Below are 24342 nucleotides of genomic sequence, written 5' to 3'. Positions count from 1 at the left end.
TTTATGGCATAATTTTCAAAAACTGAAGTTCATGTTTTCGATCCCTGTCCGTACCTGTTTTAAGAATTGCTGCTATCATTTCATTGTAGTTTCAATGGAGTGGTGTATATATAAAGTACATTGTATTGATATTGCGTTTTATCTGCAAATGAAATGGGATGGAAGCTCAGAGGGGGAGTGCATGCTATATATGAGGTCCTTTCTCCTCTGAGTTTGTGTGCCAAATTCACATTTGCACAACTACTACTTTCCAGAATGTTGATGTATATATAAAGCATAGGGTGGCATGGTGGCCAAGTGGTACGGCGTCGGTCTCGTAAACCGAACATCATGGGTTCAAATCCCATCCGTGCCTCTATAGAAAAGACTTCAATTTCCCTGGAAATTTTCATTCATTGGGGGACTGTAGAAAAGTCATGTTGTATCAATGTTTGAACACAACTATTATATTAAGGGGAAGTATCTCTACGATAGAGCCACTTAACATGTTTGCTGTCCTACAGTATTCCCCAACTTGGGGAGTATTCACTTGTTAAATTAGCTTTTGCACAACTCCCACTTTCCACAATGTTGACATTCTAAGAATGAAATAGATGTGCAAAGTCATCTGTTTTTGTTAACTGGAGCACATGGGTTCAATCCCTGTTCGACGTTTATGGTAGATAGCTGGTATTATGGAAATTTACTTTCATCACAACAGTGTAAAGAAAAGGTCAATTGTCTTGATAGGGCCACTGCGACCTGTATGCTCTAGTCGGCTGGCCCTCGCTACATATTCGTCGCCAGAACCACTGGCTCCAGGTCATCTGTAAGTCTATGCTAGGTAAAGCTCCGCCTTATCAATGCACTAACAGGCGGCCTAGTCCACGCGCAGCAGTCCCTTCCAGCTGCAGTCAGAGCAGGAGATGTTCACCCCTCCGCTTCCAGACTGCAAATCAATCCCGCATGTGGGAAGCCGCCGCTGGCTGATCCCGCCCTGGCCTACTTAAAAAAAACACAATTAATCTGAATTAGGGCCAGACTAGTTCCCATCATTTTCTCACATTGCCATTGAAAGTTTGTTCTATTGTCTCTTTTTGGTCCATTTAGATTGTTAATGTAGACTTGTATAGATTGTTTTTTATTTAAAATGTTATGGTTAAAATGTTAATGTTTTACTGTGACTTGTTGTAGGCTCCTAAGTGGACCATAAGGTTAAAAACCAAACCAAATTAAGAAAACTAAACTGAAAAACAAAAAAATACAATTAAAAATACAATTAAAAACTAAGTTGCTCCGCCAGAGTGTCTCTTTTGGGTCACTTTTGTTGGTCCCAAGCCCGGATAAAGGAGGAGGGTTGGAATTGTGACATTAAAAAAAAGAAGAATCAACAGAAGAAAGTTAATTTGTAGTTCTAAACATATTTAGGGTGTTTTTTACTCACTTCTTGTCTCTCCCACGGAGTTATTCCTCTCTCCAACAGCGTCCATCACAATTACATGATCATGGCCAATTATGCAAATTAGGTGATGACGTCATGTAGCGACTTCTAGCGTATTTTAGGACAGCCAATAGCTACTTTCCTTACTGAGGAGTTGGCAACACTGCTAACTTTAAACATCAGCTATCTGAGCAGCTAACCGATCGCTGCAGCTGTACATTGCCCATCTGTAAATAGCCCACCCAATCTACCTACCTCATCGCCATGTTGTTTTTATTTACTTTCTGCACTTTTGCACACCAGGATTTCTACTTGCACATCATCATCTGCTCATCTATCACTCCAGTGTTCATTTGCTAAAATGTGATTACTTCGCTACTATGGCCTATTTATTGCCTTTTTAAAAAATGTCCCCTTCTATTTTGTTATTGACTGTGCGCTTGTTTGTTCCTTGTGTAACTCTGTGTTGTTGTTTGTGTTGCACTGCTTTGCTTTATCTTGGCCAGGTCGCAGTTGTGTATGAGAACTTGTTCTTAACTGGCTTACCTGGTATAATAAAGGAGAAATTTAAAAAAATAAGAAACCATTTTTTTTTTCCTAAGAAAGGCGTTATAGCTTAGTGGTAGAGCGCATGCTTTGCATGTATGAGGTCCTGGGTTCAATCCTCAGCTTCTCCATGGTTTTTTTTGCAAAGACCCAACTTCTACTTTCCAGAATGTTGAAATTCTAAGCAGGAAACAGAGATGTGCTAAATCATTTGGTATTGTAATCTGAAGAACATGTTTTCAATCCCTGTTAGTACATTTATAGAACAGAAGTGGCATGGTTGCCAACTTTTATGGCATCATTTTCAAAAACTGAAGTTCATGTTTTCGATCCCTGTCCGTACCTGTTTTAAGAATTGCTGCTATCATTTCATTGTAGTTTCAATGGAGTGGTGTATATATAAAGTACATTGTATTGATATTGCGTTTTATCTGCAAATGAAATGGGATGGAAGCTCAGAGGGGGAGTGCATGCTATATATGAGGTCCTTTCTCCACTGAGTTTGTGTGTCAAAATCACATTTGCACAACTACTACTTTCCAGAATGTTGATGTATATATATAGCATAGGGTGGCATGGTGGCCAAGTGGTAAGGCGTCGGTCTCGTAAACCGAAGATCATGGGTTCAAATCCCATCCGTGCCTCTATAGAAAAGACTTCACATTCCTTGGAAATTTTCATTCATTGGGGGACTTTGTAAAAAAGTCATGTTGTATCAATATTTGAACACAACTATTATATTAAGGGGAAGTATCTCTTCGATAGAGCCACTTCACATTTTTGCTGTCCTACAGTATTCCCCAACTTGGGGAGTATTCACTTGTTAAATTAGCTTTTGCACAACTCCCACTTTCCACAATGTTGACATTCTAAGAATGAAATAGATGTGCAAAGTCATCTGTTTTTGTTAACTGGAGCACATGGGTTCAATCCCTGTTCGACGTTTATGGTAGATAGCTGATATTATGGAAATTTACTTTCATCACAACAGTGTAAAGAAAAGGTCAATTGTCTTGATAGGGCCACTGCGACCTGTATGCTCTAGTCGGCTGGCCCTCGCTACATATTCGTCGCCAGAACCACTGGCTCCAGGTCATCTGTAAGTCTATGCTAGGTAAAGCTCCACCTTATCAAAGCACTAACAGGCGGCCTAGTCCACGCGCAGCAGTCCCTTCCAGCTGCAGTCAGAGCAGGAGATGTTCACCCCTCCGCTTCCAGACTGCAAATCAATCCCACATGTGGGAAGCCGCCGCTGGCTGATCCCGCCCTGGCCTACTTAAAAAAAACACAATTAATCTGAATTAGGGCCAGACTAGTTCCCATCATTTTCTCACATTGCCATTGAAAGTTTGTTCTATTGTCTCTTTTTGGTCCATTTAGATTGTTAATGTAGACTTGTATAGATTGTTTTTTATTTTAAATGTTATGGTTAAAATGTGTATGTTTTACTGTGACTTGTTGTAGGCTCCTAAGTGGACCATAAGGTTAAAAACCAAACCAAATTAAGAAAACTAAACTGAAAAACAAAAAAATACAATTAAAAATACAATTAAAAACTAAGTTGCTCCGCCAGAGTGTCTCTTTTGGGTCACTTTTGTTGGTCCCAAGCCCGGATAAAGGAGGAGGGTTGGAATTGTGACATTAAAAAAAAGAAGAATCAACAGAAGAAAGTTAATTTGTAGTTCTAAACATATTTAGGGTGTTTTTTACTCACTTCTTGTCTCTCCCACGGAGTTATTCCTCTCTCCAACAGCGTCCATCACAATTACATGATCATGGCCAATTATGCAAATTAGGTGATGACGTCATGTAGCGACTTCTAGCGTATTTTAGGACAGCCAATAGCTACTTTCCTTACTGAGGAGTTGGCAACACTGCTAACTTTAAACATCAGCTATCTGAGCAGCTAACCGATCGCTGCAGCTGTACATTGCCCATCTGTAAATAGCCCACCCAATCTACCTACCTCATCGCCATGTTGTTTTTATTTACTTTCTGCACTTTTGCACACCAGGATTTCTACTTGCACATCATCATCTGCTCATCTATCACTCCAGTGTTCATTTGCTAAAATGTGATTACTTCGCTACTATGGCCTATTTATTGCCTTTTTAAAAAATGTCCCCTTCTATTTTGTTATTGACTGTGCGCTTGTTTGTTCCTTGTGTAACTCTGTGTTGTTGTTTGTGTTGCACTGCTTTGCTTTATCTTGGCCAGGTCGCAGTTGTGTATGAGAACTTGTTCTTAACTGGCTTACCTGGTATAATAAAGGAGAAATTTAAAAAAATAAGAAACCATTTTTTTTTTCCTAAGAAAGGCGTTATAGCTTAGTGGTAGAGCGCATGCTTTGCATGTATGAGGTCCTGGGTTCAATCCTCAGCTTCTCCATGGTTTTTTTTGCAAAGACCCAACTTCTACTTTCCAGAATGTTGAAATTCTAAGCAGGAAACAGAGATGTGCTAAATCATTTGGTATTGTAATCTGAAGAACATGTTTTCAATCCCTGTTAGTACATTTATAGAACAGAAGTGGCATGGTTGCCAACTTTTATGGCATCATTTTCAAAAACTGAAGTTCATGTTTTCGATCCCTGTCCGTACCTGTTTTAAGAATTGCTGCTATCATTTCATTGTAGTTTCAATGGAGTGGTGTATATATAAAGTACATTGTATTGATATTGCGTTTTATCTGCAAATGAAATGGGATGGAAGCTCAGAGGGGGAGTGCATGCTATATATGAGGTCCTTTCTCCACTGAGTTTGTGTGTCAAAATCACATTTGCACAACTACTACTTTCCAGAATGTTGATGTATATATATAGCATAGGGTGGCATGGTGGCCAAGTGGTAAGGCGTCGGTCTCGTAAACCGAAGATCATGGGTTCAAATCCCATCCGTGCCTCTATAGAAAAGACTTCACATTCCTTGGAAATTTTCATTCATTGGGGGACTTTGTAAAAAAGTCATGTTGTATCAATATTTGAACACAACTATTATATTAAGGGGAAGTATCTCTTCGATAGAGCCACTTCACATTTTTGCTGTCCTACAGTATTCCCCAACTTGGGGAGTATTCACTTGTTAAATTAGCTTTTGCACAACTCCCACTTTCCACAATGTTGACATTCTAAGAATGAAATAGATGTGCAAAGTCATCTGTTTTTGTTAACTGGAGCACATGGGTTCAATCCCTGTTCGACGTTTATGGTAGATAGCTGATATTATGGAAATTTACTTTCATCACAACAGTGTAAAGAAAAGGTCAATTGTCTTGATAGGGCCACTGCGACCTGTATGCTCTAGTCGGCTGGCCCTCGCTACATATTCGTCGCCAGAACCACTGGCTCCAGGTCATCTGTAAGTCTATGCTAGGTAAAGCTCCACCTTATCAAAGCACTAACAGGCGGCCTAGTCCACGCGCAGCAGTCCCTTCCAGCTGCAGTCAGAGCAGGAGATGTTCACCCCTCCGCTTCCAGACTGCAAATCAATCCCACATGTGGGAAGCCGCCGCTGGCTGATCCCGCCCTGGCCTACTTAAAAAAAACACAATTAATCTGAATTAGGGCCAGACTAGTTCCCATCATTTTCTCACATTGCCATTGAAAGTTTGTTCTATTGTCTCTTTTTGGTCCATTTAGATTGTTAATGTAGACTTGTATAGATTGTTTTTTATTTTAAATGTTATGGTTAAAATGTGTATGTTTTACTGTGACTTGTTGTAGGCTCCTAAGTGGACCATAAGGTTAAAAACCAAACCAAATTAAGAAAACTAAACTGAAAAACAAAAAAATACAATTAAAAATACAATTAAAAACTAAGTTGCTCCGCCAGAGTGTCTCTTTTGGGTCACTTTTGTTGGTCCCAAGCCCGGATAAAGGAGGAGGGTTGGAATTGTGACATTAAAAAAAAGAAGAATCAACAGAAGAAAGTTAATTTGTAGTTCTAAACATATTTAGGGTGTTTTTTACTCACTTCTTGTCTCTCCCACGGAGTTATTCCTCTCTCCAACAGCGTCCATCACAATTACATGATCATGGCCAATTATGCAAATTAGGTGATGACGTCATGTAGCGACTTCTAGCGTCTTTTAGGACAGCCAATAGCTACTTTCCTTACTGAGGAGTTGGCAACACTGCTAACTTTAAACATCAGCTATCTGAGCAGCTAACCGATCGCTGCAGCTGTACATTGCCCATCTGTAAATAGCCCACCCAATCTACCTACCTCATCGCCATGTTGTTTTTATTTACTTTCTGCACTTTTGCACACCAGGATTTCTACTTGCACATCATCATCTGCTCATCTATCACTCCAGTGTTCATTTGCTAAAATGTGATTACTTCGCTACTATGGCCTATTTATTGCCTTTTTAAAAAATGTCCCCTTCTATTTTGTTATTGACTGTGCGCTTGTTTGTTCCTTGTGTAACTCTGTGTTGTTGTTTGTGTTGCACTGCTTTGCTTTATCTTGGCCAGGTCGCAGTTGTGTATGAGAACTTGTTCTTAACTGGCTTACCTGGTATAATAAAGGAGAAATTTAAAAAAATAAGAAACCATTTTTTTTTTCCTAAGAAAGGGGTTGTAGCTTAGTGGTAGAGCGCATGCTTTGCATGTATGAGGTCCTGGGTTCAATCCTCAGCTTCTCCATGTTTTTTTTTGCAAAGACCCAACTTCTACTTTCCAGAATGTTGAAATTCTAAGCAGGAAACAGAGATGTGCTAAATCATTTGGTATTGTAATCTGAAGAACATGTTTTCAATCCCTGTTAGTACATTTATAGAACAGAAGTGGCATGGTTGCCAACTTTTATGGCATCATTTTCAAAAACTGAAGTTCATGTTTTCGATCCCTGTCCATACCTGTTTTAAGAATTGCTGCTATCATTTCATTGTAGTTTCAATGGAGTGGTGTATATATAAAGTACATTGTATTGATATTGCGTTTTATCTGCAAATGAAATGGGATGGAAGCTCAGAGGGGGAGTGCATGCTATATATGTATGAGGTCCTTTCTCCACTGAGTTTGTGTGTCAAAATCACATTTGCACAACTACTACTTTCCAGAATGTTGATGTATTTATATAGCATAGGGTGGCATGGTGGCCAAGTGGTAAGGCGTCGGTCTCGTAAACCGAAGATCATGGGTTCAAATCCCATCCGTGCCTCTATAGAAAAGACTTCACATTCCACATTTTCATTCATTGGGGGACTTTGTAAAAAAGTCATGTTGTATCAATATTTGAACACAACTATTATATTAAGGGGAAGTATCTCTTCGATAGAGCCACTTCACATTTTTGCTGTCCTACAGTATTCCCCAACTTGGGGAGTATTCACTTGTTAAATTAGCTTTTGCACAACTCCCACTTTCCACAATGTTGACATTCTAAGAATGAAATAGATGTGCAAAGTCATCTGTTTTTGTTAACTGGAGCACATGGGTTCAATCCCTGTTCAACGTTTATGGTAGATAGCTGATATTATGGAAATGTACTTTCATCACAACAGTGTAAAGAAAAGGTAAATTGTCTTGATAGGGCCACTGCGACCTGTATGCTCTAGTCGGCTGGCCCTCGCTACATATTCGTCGCCAGAACCACTGGCTCCAGGTCATCTGTAAGTCTATGCTAGGTAAAGCTCCGCCTTATCAAAGCACTAACAGGCGGCCTAGTCCTCGCGCAGCAGTCCCTTCCAGCTGCAGTCAGAGCAGGAGATGTTCACCCCTCCGCTTCCAGACTGCAAATCAATCCCGCATGTGGGAAGCCGCCGCTGGCTGATCCCACCCTGGCCTACTTAAAAAAAACACAATTAATCTGATTTAGGGCCAGACTAGTTCCCATCATTTTCTCACATTGCCATTGAAAGTTTGTTCTATTGTCTCTTTTTGGTCCATTTAGATTGTAAATGACACCTAGTTAATATGAGTAGAGAATAACTATCGTATTTTTAATATTCTGCGAAAACAGCTAGTTGATGAGAGGCTTAAAGAGAATTGCAAGAATCGCGCAATATCAGATGCGGGCCACAAACAGGCAAATAACAAAAAGTATCTCGGAACGCACAACTCGTCGGTCGTTGTCAGTGGATTGTATTGGCGGGAAGAACAAAAATATCGTCTGCAGGGTAATCGAAGTCGCCGCATCTAATGTCAAGTCACAGGTGAGCAGCCTTGTTAAACCCTAAAAATAAATAATAACACGATTGCGTTGAAATGACCCATTAAGCCATTTGTTAAGATTTCCCCCATGTGGACATGTTGTCACTCTTACCCTGATTGTTGCTGATATTTCCAGACACTTTTTCGGTCTTATCTGAGGAATTTTATCATTTATATCAGAATGGCCATATTCTGAGGCCAGTTTAGCGCTCATTCAATGACGATTTACTACTCTTTCCCATTGAAGGCCATATTGAGGTTAAATCAATGACTGGACTTTTTAATTGATAAAAACAAATGACTATTGAAAGTGCAAGTCAGTATCGTGCATAATTGTACTGGTCTCTGTGGTGATTTTAGAGCGTTGTCCATATTTTTACTTTTACCGCATACTCTTTAACCCGATTCCCAGTTGCTGTGCTGTAGTCAGGATGGCCGAGTGGTCTAAGGCGCTGCGTTCAGGTCGCAGTCGCCGATGTAGGCGTGGGTTCAAATCCCACTTCTGACAGTTGTTTAGTGCCTATCAGGAGTCATGCTGCTTAGCAGTAATAATAAGAATGATGAAATGACAACTTCACACAGTGAAATAACAATTCATAATGAACACTCTCAAATGCAGACCTTCTGGAGGTGAGCGAAGATCAAGGTTAAATAAGAAAACAGCTGTACTTAATAACGAATGAATGAGGGTAACATTTTGTGTTATTGTATTATAATGAGTTACTGCATTATCTTTCAGTTGTTAAATTATCACTTTCTGTAGGCTATGCCTTTTGGCCCATTCACTCCTAACAAGCCTGTTTTCTTCTGTCAACGTTGTCGTTGCCGAGTGGTTAAGGCGATGGACTAGAAATCCATTAGGATCTTTCTGCGCTGGTTCGAATCCTGCGTACAACGAAAATCCATTTTCTTGACCCCTCCGGAGGTGGAAGTTTAGTCGTGTTTCTTATACCAATCGCATCCTCTCAGATCTCCACAAGTACATAGGGATTAGTTGTCCATTTGGGATAGGAGTGCAGGCCATCTATCCCACTTCACACCTTTACACACCTGGTTATCCAGCCTTCTAGCTCTATAGGCCACAGTAGCATAGGTTACAGGTTTGTAGTCAAGCCACAGATTTCAGGTGAGATCCCATGATACACTCAACAATACAACAACATGATTCTCATGAATAACCATTAAGCCATTTGCTAAGATTTCCCCCATTTTGAAATGTGGAAACCTGTTGTCACTCTTACCCTGACGGGAAGCTCCAGACACTTTTTTGGTCCTATCTGAGGCATTTTTAAATTCATGTCAAAATGGCCATATTCTGAAGACACTCTTATAGTCTGCAGGGTAATCGAACTGGCCACATCTAAAGTCAAGCCACAGGTAACAGGTGAGAAACCTTGTTAAACTTTAAAATAAAAATAAAAAACATGATTGCATTGAAAATAACCATTAAGTCATTCAGAACGCAGACTCCCCTATAGGCATGGTTTGAAACCCACTCCTGACAACTTTTTAGCGCCTGCATGTCATGCACCTTTGTAAAATCCAGTTGAAAAATAAATGACTTAAGGTAATGTAAATGACACCTAGTTAATATGAGTAGAGAATAACTATCGTATTTTTTATATTCTGCGAAAACAGCTAGTTGATGAGAGGCTTAAAGAGAATTGCAAGAATCGCGTAATTTCACATGCGGGCCACAAACAGGCAAATAACAAAAAGCATCTCGGAACGCACAACTCGTCGGTCGTTGTCAGTGGATTGTATTGGCGGGAAGAACAAAAATATTGTCTATAGGGTAATCGAAGTCGCCGCATCTAATGTCAAGTCACAGGTGAGCTGCCTTGTTAAACCCTAAAAATAAATAATATCACGATTGCATTGAAATGACCCATTAAGCCATTTGTTAAGATTTCCCCCATGTGGACCTGTTGTCACTCTTACCCTGATGGTTGCTGATATTTCCAGACACTTTTTCGGTCTTATCTGAGGAATTGTATCATTTATATCAGAATGGCCATATTCTGAGGCCAGTTTAGCGCTCATTCAATGACGATTTACTACTCTTTCCATTGAAGGCCATGTTGAGGTTGAATCAATGACTGGACTTTTTAATTGATAAAAACAAATTACTATTGAAAGTGCAAGTTCAGTTCGCAGTCTCCCATGGAGGCATGGGTTCAAATCCCACTTCTGACAGTTGTTTAGTGCCTCTCAGGAGTCATGCTGCTTAGCAGTAATAATAAGAATGATGAAATGACAACTTCACACAGTGAAATAACAATTCATAATAAACACTCTCAAATGCAGACCTTCTGGAGGTGAGCGAAGATCAAGGTTAAATAAGAAAACAGCTGTACTTAATAACGAATGAATGAGGGTAACATTTTGTGTTATTGCATTATAATGAGTTACTGCATTATCTTTCAGTTGTTAAATTGTCACTTTCTGTAGGCTATGCCTTTTGGCCCATTCACTCCTAACAAGCCTGTTTTCTTCTGTCAACGTTGTCGTGGCCGAGTGGTTAAGGCGATGGACTAGAAATCAATTAGGATCTTCCTGCGCAGGTTCGAATCCTGCCGACAACGAAAATGCATTTTTTTGACCCCTCCGGTGGTGGAAGTTTAGTCGTGTTTCTTATACCAATCGCATCCTCTCAGATCTCCACAAGTACATAGGGATTAGTTGTCCATTTGGGATAGGACTGCAGGCCATCTATCCCACTTCACACCTTTACACACCTGGTTATCCAGCCTTCTAGCTCTATAGGCCACAGTAGCATAGGTTATAGGTTTGTAGTCAAGCCACAGATTTCAGGGAATACCCCCCTGAAATGGACAAAAATGAATGGCAACATATTGGCATTGGACAAACCATATACACGATGTCCAATACCACCCGATGTGGCGTTGATTCATGCAAAGTATATTGCAAATGCCATATGGCAATTGCCAGTTGTAACACTTCAAAAATCCAACAGGGGGCGAGTGCGCTCCACCTGGGTTTTTCATATTGGAAATGCAACCCAAGTCAACATCCAAAAGCAAAATTTTGAAAAAATGATTTTTTTGTCAAAAACGTATCACCCCTTAAAAAAGTGCTTTCTGGACCGTTTTTCGAAATTCTTTCGATTTTTTTGTCAATGACACATGTGTAAGAACTGTATGAATATACTTTTGTCCAATTTTGTTATCATACATTTTTTTTTTAATTACATGCACATAAGGCATATGTTTTGTCCATTTGCAATATGATTTCATAGGAAGTCAAAAGTCAAAAGTCAAAAATGTCAACATTTTATAAAAAACTTCACACACCCTTAAAAAAGTGCTTTCTGGACCGTTTTTCAAAATTCTTTCGAATTTTGTGTCAATTACACACGTATAAGAACTGTATCAACATACTTTATTCGTATTTTATTATCATTATTTTTTTATTTTTTTTTACTTGTGCATAAGGCATATGTTTTGTCCATTTGAAAATGTGATTTTTTTTTTTAAACTTTAAAAACTAAAAAAAGTGCTTTCTGGACCGTTTTCCGAAATTGTTTCGATTTTAAGACAATTAATCAAATGTAAGAACTGTATGAATATACTTTTGTAAAATGTTATTATCATAATTTATTTTTTTACTTGTACATAAGGAACATGATTTGTCCATTTGCAATATGATTTCATAGGAAGTCAAAAGTCAAAGTCAAAGGTCAATTTTTTGGGGGGCCAAAATTGACTGAACTGATGAACTCGGGATGGCCGGGCAGTGATAGTTGTTCATTTCCATCACTCGTTGTGTTGATTTCATCATGTCCATTTGGTGATGTTTTTTTCACCATTGAATCATATTGCAAATGCGCGTGCATTGTTGTGCAACTGGTAACCCAAAAATAAAAATATGGTGATTTCATTATGTCGATTTGTTTATGTTTTCTTACTTTTGCAAAGTCACTGTGCATTTGCAATATGGTTCAATGGGCATGTACCATCACAAATTTGGCATGATCAAAATTCAAACTATACTTTGCTCAAACTATACTTTTGTCAACTTGTATTATCATAATTTTTATTTTTTTACTTGTGCATAAGGCACATGTTTTGTCCATTTGCAAAATGATTTCATAGGAAGTCAAAAGTCAAAGTCAAAAGTAAATTTTTTGGGGGGCCAAAATTGACTGAACTGATGAACTCGGGATGGCCGGGCAGTGATAGTTGTTCATTTCCATCACTCGTTGTGTTGATTTCATCATGTCCATTTGGTGATGTTTTTTCACTATAGAATCATATTGCAAATGCACGTGCATTTGCAATATGTTTCAATGGGCATTTACCATCACGAATTTGTCATGCTATAAAAATCCTGCAGGAAGGTGAAATGGACTGGCCAGATGAATTCGCGATGGCTGGGCAGTGATTCTGGTTCATCTCAATCGCTCGTTAGTGTTGATTTCAGAATGTCCATTTGGTGATGTTTTTTCACTATAGAATCATATTGCAAATGCACGTGCATTGTTGTGCAACTGGTAACCCAAAAATAAAAAAATTGTGATTTCATCATGTCCATTTGTTTATGTTTTCTTACTTTTTCAAAGTCACTGTGCATTTGCAATATGTTTTAATGGGCAGGTACCATCACGAATTTGTCATGCTCAAAATTCAAACTATACTTTGCTCAAACTATACCTTTGTCAACTTGTATTATCATATTTTTTTTTTTACTTGTGCATAAGGCATATGTTTTGTCCATTTGCAATATGATTTCATAGGAAGTCAAAAGTCAAAGTCAAAAGTCAATTTTTGGGGGGGCCAAAATTGACTGAACTGATGAACTCGGGATGGCCGGGCAGTGATAGTTGTTCATTTCCATCACTCGTTGTGTTGATTTCATCATGTCCATTTGGTGATGTTTTTTCACTATAGAATCATATTGCAAATGCACGTGCATTTGCAATATGTTTCAATGGGCATTTACCATCACGAATTTGTCATGCTATAAAAATCCTGCAGGAATGTGAAATTGACTGGCCCGATGAACTCGGGATGGCAATGCAGTGATTCTGGTTCATCTAAATTGTTCGTTAGGGTTGATTTCAGAATGTCACTTTGGTGATGTTTTTCACTATAGAATCATATTGCAAATGCACATGCATTGTTGTGCAACTGGTAACCGAAAAATAAAAAAATGGTGATTTCATTATGTCCATTTGTTTATGTTTACTTACTTTTTCAAAGTCACTGTGCATTTGCAATATGTTTTAATGGGCAGGTACCATCACGAATTTGTCATGCTATAAAAATCCTGCAGGAATGTGAAATTGACTGGCCCGATGAACTCGGGATGGCTTTGCAGTTATTCTGGTTCATCTCAATCGCTCGTTAGGGTAGATTTCAGAATGTCGCTTTTGGTGATGGTACCTCACTGTTTAAACATATTGCAAATGGACAAGAGTCAAGTGGACAAGAGTCCATCAGTCAATTAGATATCATTATGACACCAAACTGATACAAACTGACACCAAACCCACTTTTTCCAACTCGTTTAGTAGCCAACTATTACATACGTCAGAGCTGGCCCAAAATTCACAACGCCTTCGGTTCAAACCATAAAAAAAACATAAAACACGTAGTTACGTTCTAGCTGCGGGTCCATTTCTTATGTTATGTGTTGGCCTAGCTGAGGCGACCCCGAATCCCAAGTTTCGGCTCGATAGGTCATTTGGTGTCCGAGAAAAACCCTAATTGGAGATGAAAATCCACTATTTTCCATGACTTGCTATGGGGTCCTTGAATGAGCTATCGGACAGAAACGTTGGGGTCTGTCTATATGGGCCGAGACGTTCACAATGCACCTAGTCTTGCGACTCTGGGACATTTCTAAATGTCGTCATTTTCGTGATGCAAAAATGAATTGAAGGTATTGCAAATGTACGAGGCTGTTTCTCGGTCCGAGAACCTTCTAGAACCACCTAACTCACCACGCACCATCGACATGAGGTCTAGAACAAGATTCTAAAGTTTCGGAACTCTAGGTCTGACGGTTCTTTTTTAGCTCGAACAAAAATAACTATTGTAGCCACTGTCTGTCTCTACGCACCCCAATACGTCCCTCCTTCCAAGTTGTGTTTTAGTGTGATTAATTTTTCCTTTGAATTTTTTGGGGAAAAATGACTGATTTACAGTTCATAGGGGTTGCCTAATCACATATATGAAGTTTTGGACAGATCTGACTTTTTTAACCCTTCGAAACAGCCCCTGAGACACCAATTATGGCACTTCCGGTTGGCACAGGAAGCTATAAGTCAACACATATCCTCATTGGGGTATGCTTTTACAGAATCCTGAGTTTTAAGTCTTTACGTTAAGAATTGACTGATTTACACAGGGTTGAATGCACTATGTCTATCAAACTGCAGGCAGGGTATGGATATACACTTTTAGGGTGATTTGAACCACTTCCGGTTGGTCCAGGAAGCTTAGAATCAACACAGGTAGACCTCATAGTGGCCTGATGGACTGGTACCGAAGACAGGTTCATACGGCATTCATAACCCACATAGGCCTCAGGTTGAATTTAGGGGTGCAGGCAATGTATTCCTATGGGGAGAGATGTCACTGTAATCTGTGAGATCAAAAAACCCTGTTTTACTGTTAAGGGTTAATGTCACATGGTCAAGGTTAGGCTTGCACAGATCGGGAGGACCTTAGGAACATTCCTGTGGTGGAATTTTTATTCTCACCCTAACGGTTCTCCCACTGTCACCCAAAAGCAAATGACATTGTGGGGCAGGCTTCATTTTGGGCCTACTATTCTAATGGTCGCTGCGCCTAGACCGAGCGAGCTACGGTCAAGCGGGATATCTCGTTGAACTCGGCACGGCCTAGGGATTATGGTAATGCCATTGCCTGCTCTCTGTGTCTTTAAGCACTGCACTTTGTCACTCCATCCTTTCTGTGTGTGTGTGTGTGAGAGCTTTTCTTTGACATCTGTTGGGAGAAATGACTGACTTACAGTTTATGGGGGTTGCCTAATCACACATATGAAGTTTTGAAAAGATCTGACCTTTTTAACCCTTGGAAACAGCCACTATGACACCATTTAAGGCACTTCTGGTTGGCACAGGAAGCTATAAATAAACTCATATCCTGATTGGGGAGTTATTTACGGAGGGTTTAGTATGTGTGTGTTATTTCAGAAAATCATAGAAAATCACAGAAATCTCGCAGAGCTCCGCAGCACACTTTAAAAAGATTTGTATGAACACCCTGCAACTGGATCTGTAACCGTTGGGGAAAAAAACGCCTATTTGTGAACATCACCAATTTGTCATTGTTCCGTTTCTCTTAAATGATGATAGATAAATGGCTGGTTCTTTTTTTATTGACACCGGAGGCTCCTTGACTTTGACCTGAAGTAGAAAAATAATTTCTCTATTTCCATTTTGGACCTTTAATCCCAGAAAAATGGCCATAACTCAAAAACCGTTGAGGCCTAGACGCCATCTTGTTCGGGGCCAACTGCCCATTATGCCAAACCTACGCTCACCAAGTTGCCCCGTCGTGATTCGTGATGTTTTGCCAAATTGCCATATGATTCCTTATGCCCTCTTGTGGGAATTTCCGGGATAGCGGAAAAATGGTCCAAAACTTGTTTATTTTATAAAACGGAAACCGAATGTCCGACAAAGTTCATTCGATGACTTCCCGGTAGGTCCGGCCCTACCGCACGGCCCGACTCCGACCGCGAATTTTACAAACGTTTTCGGACGTCTAGTAAGGGACAGTACATTTGCAATATGGACTTTCTCACTAACCATACACGAAATGTCAAAATGTTCCCTTAAGGTATGTAAATGACACCTAGTTAATATGAGTAGAGAATAACTATCGTATTTTTAATATTCTGCGAAAACAGCTAGTTGATGAGAGGCTTAAAGAGAATTGCAAGAATCGCGTAATTTCACATGCGGGCCACAAACAGGCAAATAACAAAAAGCATCTCGGAACGCACAACTCGTCGGTCGTTGTCAGTGGATTGTATTGGCGGGAAGAACAAAAATATCGTCTATAGGGTAATCGAAGTCGCCGCATCTAATGTCAAGCCACAGGTGAGCTGCCTTGTTAATCCCTAAAAATAAATAATAACACGATTGCGTTGAAAATACCCATTAAGCCATTTGTTAGTATTTGCCCCATGTGGACCTGTTGTCACTCTTACCCTGATGGTTGCTGATATTTACAGACACTTTTTCGGTCTTATCTGAGGAATTGTATCATTTATATCAGAACGGCCATATTCTGAGGCCAGTTTAGCGTTCATTCAATTACGATTTTCTACTCTTTTCCCATTGAAGGCCATATTGAGGTTAAATCAATGACTGGAGTTTTTAATTGATAAAAACAAATTACTATTGAAAGTGCAAGTCAGTATCGTGCATAAATTTACTGGTCTCTGTGGTGATTTTAGTAGGCATTGCCTATTTCTACTTTTACCCCATACTCTTTAACCTGATACCTAGTCAGGATGGCCGAGCGGTATTAGGCGCTGCGTTCAGGTTGCAGTCTCCCATGGAGGCTTGTGTTCAAATCCCACTTCTGACAGTCTCAGGACGCATGCTGCTTAGCAGTAATAAGATGATGAAATAACAACTTCACACAGTGAAATAAAATGTATAATAAACACTCTCAAATGCAAACCTTCTGGAGCTGAGCAAAGATCAAGGAAAATAAGAAAAAAGCTCTAGTTAATAACAAATGAATGAGGGGAACATTTCATGTTATTGCATTATAATGAGGTACTGCATTATAATCAGTTACTGCATTATATTTCAGTTGTAGGCTTTGCCTGGTGGCCCATTCACTCCTAACAAGCCTGTTTTCTTCTGCCAACGTTGTCGTGGCTGAGTGATTAAGGCGATGGACTGGAAATCCATTAGGATCTTCCAGTGCAGGTTTGAATCCTGCCGACAACGGGAATTAATTTTTTTGACCCCTCTGGAGGTGGAAGTTTAGTCGTGTTTCTTATACCAATCGCATCCTCTCAGATCTCCACAAGTACATAGGGATTAGTTGTCCATTTGGGATAGGACTGCAGGCCATCTATCCCACTTCACACCTTTACACACCTGGTTATCCAGCCTTCTAGCTCTATAGGCCACAGTAGCATAGGTTACAGGTTTGTAGTCAAGCCACAGATTTCAGGTGAGATCCCATGATACACTCAACAATACAACAACATGATTCTCATGAATAACCATTAAGCCATTTGCTAAGATTTCCCCCATTTTGACATGTGGAAACCTGTTGTCACTCTTACCCTGACGGATAGCTCCAGACACTTTTTTGGTCCTATCTGAGGCATTTTTAAATTCATGTCAAAATGGCCATATTCTGAAGACACTCTTATAGTCTGCAGGGTAATCGAACTGGCCACATCTAAAGTCAAGCCACAGGTCATATGTAAGAAACCTTGTCAAACCCTAAAAGAAAAAGAAAACTTGATTGCATTGAAAATAACCATTAGGTCATTCAGGTCACAGACTCCCCTATAGGCATGGTTTGAAACCCACTCCTGACAATTTGTCACGGTTAGGCTTGCACAGATCGGGAGGACCTCAGGAATGTTCCTGGGGTCGAATTGTGTTTCTAACCCTAACTGTTCTCCCATTGTCACCCAACAGCACCTGCAATTTAGCGCCAGGCTTCATTATGGGCGTACTTTTGTCACGCTGTGCTCAGACCGAGCAAGCTACGGTCTAGCGGGGCGTTCAAGGAAACTGCCACAGCTTTGTTTGTGGGCATCAATGATGTGTGCTACGCTGCTCCTCTGAAAGTAAGTAATGTCTTTCTTTTTCATCTGACATTGTGACATCAGTGTTACATGAAAGTTGCTTGTCATTGTTACATGACAGTAGGTTGTCGTACGACAAGGCTGCATGAAGAGTGAACTGGAGCTTTTTTGGATCCACAAAAACAAAGTGTTTTTGGAGAACGCGTGCATCGATCCCACTACCTCTCGCATGCTAAGCAAGCACTCTACCACTTGAGCTAATTCCCCAGCCGGTATGAATGGCTACAAGGAGCATCCAAGAGTGTCCAGTCTTGTCAGGCTATGCTGTTGGTGGACTTGTTAGTTTCCGCGCCAGCACTTGCAGAGGCTCGGTGCATCTCAACAATTGTGCTTCATAGCCAGTGGCTGGTTAGCTCAGTTGGTTAGAGAGTGGTGCTAATAACTCCAAGGTGATGTGTTTGATCCCTGTACTGGCTATGAGGTACATTTTAAGTGTCAAATTGTGACTCACATGCATGTGTTTCGTCAAGAGTGCCACAGAAATAAGTTCAGCTTCTTGCAGAAATATCTCAGTTGGGACAGAGTAAGACGGAATGACTTAATGTCCCTGGTTTGATCCCGGGTGTCGGCATTAGTTGTTGTTCTTTCTTTTTGCACTGCTTCGGCTTCAAAGAAACTGCCACAGCTTTGTTTGTGGGCCTCAATGACGTGTGCTACGCTGCTCCTCTGAAATTAAGTAATGTCTCCCTTTTTCATCTGACATTGTGACATTAGTGTTACATGAAAGTTGCTTGTCATTGTTACATGACAGTAGGTTGTCGTAAGACACGGCTGCATGAAGTGTGAACTGGAGCTTTCTTGGATCCACAAAATCAAAGTGTTTTTATGGCGAATGCAGGGATCGATCCCACTTCCTCTTGCATGCTAAGCAAGCACTCTACCATTTTAGCTAATTCCTCAGCCGATAGAATTAGCCACAAGGAGCAACCAAGAGTGTTCATTCTTGTCAGGCTATGCTGTTGGTGGACTTGTTAGTTTCCGCGCCAGCACTTGCAGAGGCTCGGTGCATCTCAACAATTGTACTCCACAGCCAGCGGATGGTTAGCTCAGTTGGTTAGAGCGTTGTGCTAATTACGCCAATGGTGTGAGTTTCGATCCCCGTACTGGCCATGAGGTACATTTTGAGTATCAATATTGAAAATCACATGCGTGTGCATCGTCAAGGGTGCCACTAAGTTTATTTCAGTGGCTTCCCGAAATGATTAAGTTGGGAGAACGTTAGACTGAAGATCTAAAGGTCCGTGTTCCGATCCTAGGTTTCGGCATTGGTTGTTCTTTCTTCATGCTTTGCTTTGGCTTCCAGGAAACTGCCCACAGCTTTGTTTGTGGTCCTCAATCGTGTGCGCTTCGTTGCTCCTCTGAAAGTAAGTAATGTCTTGCTTTTTCATCTGACATTTTGACATCAGTGTTTCAGGAAAGTTGCTTGTCATTGTTACATGACAGTAGGTTGTCGTACGACAAGGCTGCATGAAGTGTGAACTGGAGCTTTCTTGGATCCACAAAGAAATGTATTTTTGGGGAATGTGGGCATCGACCCCACTACCTATAGCATGCTAAGTTGGTTAGAGTGTGGTGCTAGTAACTCCAAGGTCATGGGTTCGACCCCCGTACTGGCTATGATGTCCATTTTGAGTGTCAAAATTGTGAGTCACATGCTTGTGAATTGTAAAGGGTGCCACAGAATTAAGTTTAGTGAATTGCCGAAATAGCTCAGTTGGGACTGCGTTAGACTGAAGATCTAAAGGTTGTTCTTTCTTTATGCTCTGTCTTCAAGGAACTGGAAGTGTGAACTGGAGCTTTCTTGGATCCACAAAAAAAGTTGTTTTTGGGGAATGCGGGCATCGATCCCACTACTGACAGCATGCTAAGCAAACATAATACCAATTGATCAAATGCCCCAGCTGTTTGGAATTGCCACAAGGAGCAACCAAGAGTGTCCAGTCTTGTCAGGCTATGCTGTTGGTGGACTTGTTAGTTTATGCTCCAGCACTTGCAGAGGCTCGGTGCATCTCAACAATTGTGCTCTGTAGCCAGCGGCCGGTTAGCTCAGTTTGTTAGAGTGTGGTGCTAATAACGCCAAGGTCATGGGTTCGAACCCGTACTGGCTATGATGTCCATTTTGAGTGTCAATTGTGAGTCACATGCTTGTGAATTGTAAAGGGTGCCACAGAATTAAGTTTAGTGAATTGCCGAAATAGCTCAGTTGGGACTGCGTTAGACTGAAGATCTAAAGGTTGTTCTTTCTTTATGCTCTGGCTTCAAGGAAACTATACACAGCTTTGTTTGTGGGCCTCAATGGTGTGTGCTACGCTGCTCCTCTGAAAGTAAGTAATGTCTTGCTTTTTCATCTGACATTTTGACATCAGTGTTACAGGAAAGTTGCTTTTCATTGTTACATGACAGTAGGTTGTCGTACGAGAAGGCTGCATGAAGTGTGAACTGGAGCTTTCTTGTATCCACAAAAAATGTATTTTTGGGGAATGCGGGCATCGATCCCACTACCTATAGCATGCTAAGCAAACACAATACCAATTGATCAAATTCCCCAGCTGTTTGGAATTGCCACAAGGAGCAACCAAGAGTGTCCAGTCTTGTCAGACTATGCTGTTGGTGGACTTGTTAGTTTGCGCTCCAGCACTTGCAGAGGCTCGGTGTATCTCAACAATTGTGCTCTGTAGCCAGCGGCCGGTTAGCTCAGTTTGTTAGAGTGTGATGCTAATAACGCCAAGGTCATGGGTTCGATCCCTGTACTGGCTATGATGTCCATTTTGAGTGTCAAAATTGTGAGTCACATGCTTGTGAATTGTAAAGGGTGCCACAGAATTAAGTTTAGTGAATTGCCGAAATAGCTCAGTTGGGACTGCGTTAGACTGAAGATCTAAAGGTTGTTCTTTCTTTATGCTCTGGCTTCAAGGAAACTATACACAGCTTTGTTTGTGGGCCTCAATGGTTTGTGCTACGCTGCTCCTCTGAAAGTAAGTAATGTCTTAATCTTTCATTTGACATTTTGACATCAGTGTTACAGGAAAGTTGCTTGTCATTGTTACATGACAGTAGGTTGTCGTACAAAAAGGGTGCATGAAGTTTGAACTGGAGCTTTCTTGTATCCACAAAAAAATGTATTTTTGGGGAATGTGGGCATCGATCCCACTACCTATAGCATGCTTAGTTGGTTAGAGTGTGGTGCTAATAACTCCAAGGTAATGGGTTCAATCCCTGTAATTGCTATGATGTCCATTTTGAGTGTCAAAATTGTGAGTCACATGCTTGTGAATTGTAAAGGGTGCCACAGAATTAAGTTTAGTGAATTGCCGAAATAGCTCAGTTGGGACTGCGTTAGACTGAAGATCTAAAGGTTGTTCTTTCTTTATGCTCTGGCTTCAAGGAAACTATACACAGCTTTGTTTGTGGGCCTCAATGGTGTGTGCTACGCTGCTCCTCTGAAAGTAAGTAATGTCTTGCTTTTTCATCTGACATTTTGACATCAGTGTTACAGGAAAGTTGCTTGTCATTGTTACATGACAGTAGGTTGTCGTACGACAAGGGTGCATGAAGTGTGAACTGGAGCTTTCTTGGATCCACAGAAAAAGTTGTTTTTGGGGAATGCGGGCATCGATCCCACTACCCTGTAAGTCCCTTAACCTTGAAAATGATTCATAAATATATGAATAGATGTTTCAAGTATATTAGATACAAGCCTTTTATCTATCTACAGTATCATCCACACTATCACAAACAGTTACATTCAAAGAGCTTTTTAGTAGCCTACTGCTTTTCATGATTTCCAATGTATGCCACTTTCATGATTCTCATGAACATATGTAAGATGGTTGGTATCTCTTCGAGGAGCTTGGTTTCAGAGCCCGGCTATGAGTAATCTACCTACACTGTTTCGGTCCTACATGTGATGAGGGCACTGCTTGCAGAGATGTGCCTGGAGATTGTGCGGTTTGTATCTGAGGCCATCCTGAAGGTCATCATCCCTGCAATTTTCCGTTTTGTACGGACATACAGCCATGTGTCTCCAGTATCCGGCAAGTCTCTGACAGAATCAGAGAGATCCTCTAGCACAAACCTGAAGGTTCGCAAGAGAGGCAGCAGCAAATCCTCAAGGTCTTGCACGGCAAAATCAAGCTCCTCTCGTAATGGGTATCTTCAGTCATTCCTAAAGAAACTGGTTTCACCTAACTATTCATAACCCATTTTGTGAAAATATGTTTTGTTATCTGTGTAAGAGTTTACCCTTAATGACCAATTTAATTGATTACTGAATTATGTATTAATGTGACTACAGTATCGACTTTCGAATATGGAATGCTGTATTGTTTGCTTTGTATTCTCAAAGGTCTCAGACAGTGTTGCCAAATACTCAGGGAGATGGTGAGTCTAAATCATCTGAGCCACTCTGGGACTTTTTTGGGATCACTGAGGACAGTCTCCTCACTGGTGTCCAGGATTCCTTCAAAGAGTCGCTGAACAATGTCCTCTGTATACAAAGAGAGGGCCAGGTAGACACTCAAAGTCTATCCCGGGTTATTGTTGGAGAAGTGTTAAAGAAGGTCAATTCCATAATCTCTGTGGCCATCAGAACTCCCATCTCTGGGAGAATGTCCCCTGTCATTTTTGCCAGTGGTGGTGTCTCCAGCACCAAGGTGGTTGAGGAGATGGTGTCTGGCATTTCCAACATACTTCAGATGTATATTAACGGGAAGAGTGTTGAGCAGAATGTTGTTCTCAGAGAGGATGGTGTTGAGGTGGATATGACACATTTAACAGGACAGGTGATGACAGCCCTCAGTGGCACTGTTTTGAACTTCAGCAATAAGGAGGAAAATGACCCCGACAAGAGGGAACTGCTTTGTGTTGTTGCTGACCATATGAAGATGCTTGAATCTTCTAAAAGTTCTGAGGAGATGCTAAAACAAGGAGAGAGCAACCTCAATATCAAAGGTGCCAAATCTAGTCTTCATCTGTCAACACAAAGTATGGACAGACTACTCACTGAGGAGTTTCAGACCAAGGCCACTGAATCGATCCGGGAGATCGTTAAAAGATTCAGGGGTTGTACATCATGTTGTTCTGGCACTACATCATCTTGTCCAACTCCTAGGATAGGTGAGATCAGAGACCTTATGATTGACCCTGAGGCCTCTGAGTTGGTAAGTACCTTTGTTTCAGACATGGACAATCTTACCCAGTCTATCAGGGCATCCTGCTCTCCTGCACAGGGTGAGCAGATCCTTCTTGAAAACCATCAGAGTAAGATCTGGTCTTACACTGTTGGCTTTTACTACGATACGCTGAAGAGGATTCTTACCTGTCCAGAAAAAGGGGATCTCACAAGTACATTTGTGGAGAGCACAAAAGATTCTTTCACAATGGTTCCAACTTTGTGCCTGGACGTCGGTCATTCCAGTAATGGTGAGGCTGACACATCGGACTCCATTTCTTGTAAACCACTTTTAATAACCCCCTCATCTATGAATGAACACAAAGGACAAAGTGAGACCCCAAAACCTCTCTTGGCTCTCAAAAAGTATTTGCAAGACCAAGTCCTCCTTGACACCACAAAAGCGATTGCCAGCCAGGTTCTTGTCTTGTATAAGACTGAGGTGATGGAGAAGTTATCATCTTCTGTTGGAGAGTGTGATTCTGAAGAGTCTCTCTCCTATTTTATAGGAGCTATTTCATAGTTTTGATTTGTTGTTTTATTCTACAATGTAGGAAATAGTAAAAATGCAGAAAAACTCTTGAATGAGTAGATGTGTCAACTTTTGACTGGTACTGTATTTCTCAACTTTCCTAATATTAAGCACATTGCTTATATTTACAAAAGGTGTACAGCCTGCCTGGCTGTCATGAAAATTAACGAGTAAGTGTGATTCACGATTATTAGCGTCCTCCATTCGCTATTTAAGTGCATAGATTAAATTCTTTTTTTACCCCTGCCTGTTTCAAGTCAGGTGCATGATAATTGTCCATTCTAAATCAAAACAAATTTCACATATTATTTAGTACATGTAAAGACAAGATTAAATCAAGAATAGTCTGATGGGTGACAATATTAGCCCATCACTTGTGAATGATGCCCAGTCGAAGGCAAGAAACAATGCAGACCTTTTTTTGGCAACTTTTTCAAATTATAGTGCGACACCTCATGTAGCCTAGCCCATAGGCCTATATGTTTTGATAAGGTTTGTGTAGACTGGCGAAAGTCAACCCAGCACAGGACCCAAAAATGATTTGGGGTTGTTCATACTGTCGAAGCTTACAGTTAAAATTGAATAATGTCGGAGGGAAATCACCACAAGAGGAAGTCACCATGAAGTTAAATTCAGTCCAAATCACAATCAAGTTAAATGAATCTGTATTAAAGTGCATAAAA

At 40.6% G+C, this 24342-nt stretch overlaps 5 non-coding genes across 5 annotated transcripts; all 5 read left to right on the top strand.

Annotated features, from left to right (window-relative positions):
- Positions 1 to 283: 283 nt before the first annotated feature.
- On the top strand, positions 284 to 355 carry trnat-cgu (transfer RNA threonine (anticodon CGU)). Its single transcript has one exon. It is a non-coding gene; the product is annotated as a tRNA-Thr (tRNA).
- A 2183-nt stretch (positions 356 to 2538) lies between these two features.
- trnat-cgu (transfer RNA threonine (anticodon CGU)) lies at positions 2539 to 2610 on the top strand. Its single transcript has one exon. It is a non-coding gene; the product is annotated as a tRNA-Thr (tRNA).
- Positions 2611 to 4795: 2185 nt separating this feature from the next.
- trnat-cgu (transfer RNA threonine (anticodon CGU)) lies at positions 4796 to 4867 on the top strand. The gene has a single exon. It is a non-coding gene; the product is annotated as a tRNA-Thr (tRNA).
- Positions 4868 to 7056: 2189 nt separating this feature from the next.
- On the top strand, positions 7057 to 7128 carry trnat-cgu (transfer RNA threonine (anticodon CGU)). Its single transcript has one exon. It is a non-coding gene; the product is annotated as a tRNA-Thr (tRNA).
- A 9869-nt stretch (positions 7129 to 16997) lies between these two features.
- Positions 16998 to 17079, top strand: trnas-gga (transfer RNA serine (anticodon GGA)). Its single transcript has one exon. It is a non-coding gene; the product is annotated as a tRNA-Ser (tRNA).
- Positions 17080 to 24342: the final 7263 nt, after the last annotated feature.

The sequence above is a fragment of the Oncorhynchus mykiss genome, chromosome 29 (genome assembly GCF_057628025.1).
Source record: "Oncorhynchus mykiss isolate SJ-2025 chromosome 29, ASM5762802v1, whole genome shotgun sequence".
Classification (NCBI taxonomy): Eukaryota; Metazoa; Chordata; class Actinopteri; order Salmoniformes; family Salmonidae; genus Oncorhynchus; species Oncorhynchus mykiss.
The sequence above is the reverse complement of the archived record's forward strand: the minus strand, read 5'-3'. Positions and strand labels throughout refer to the sequence as shown.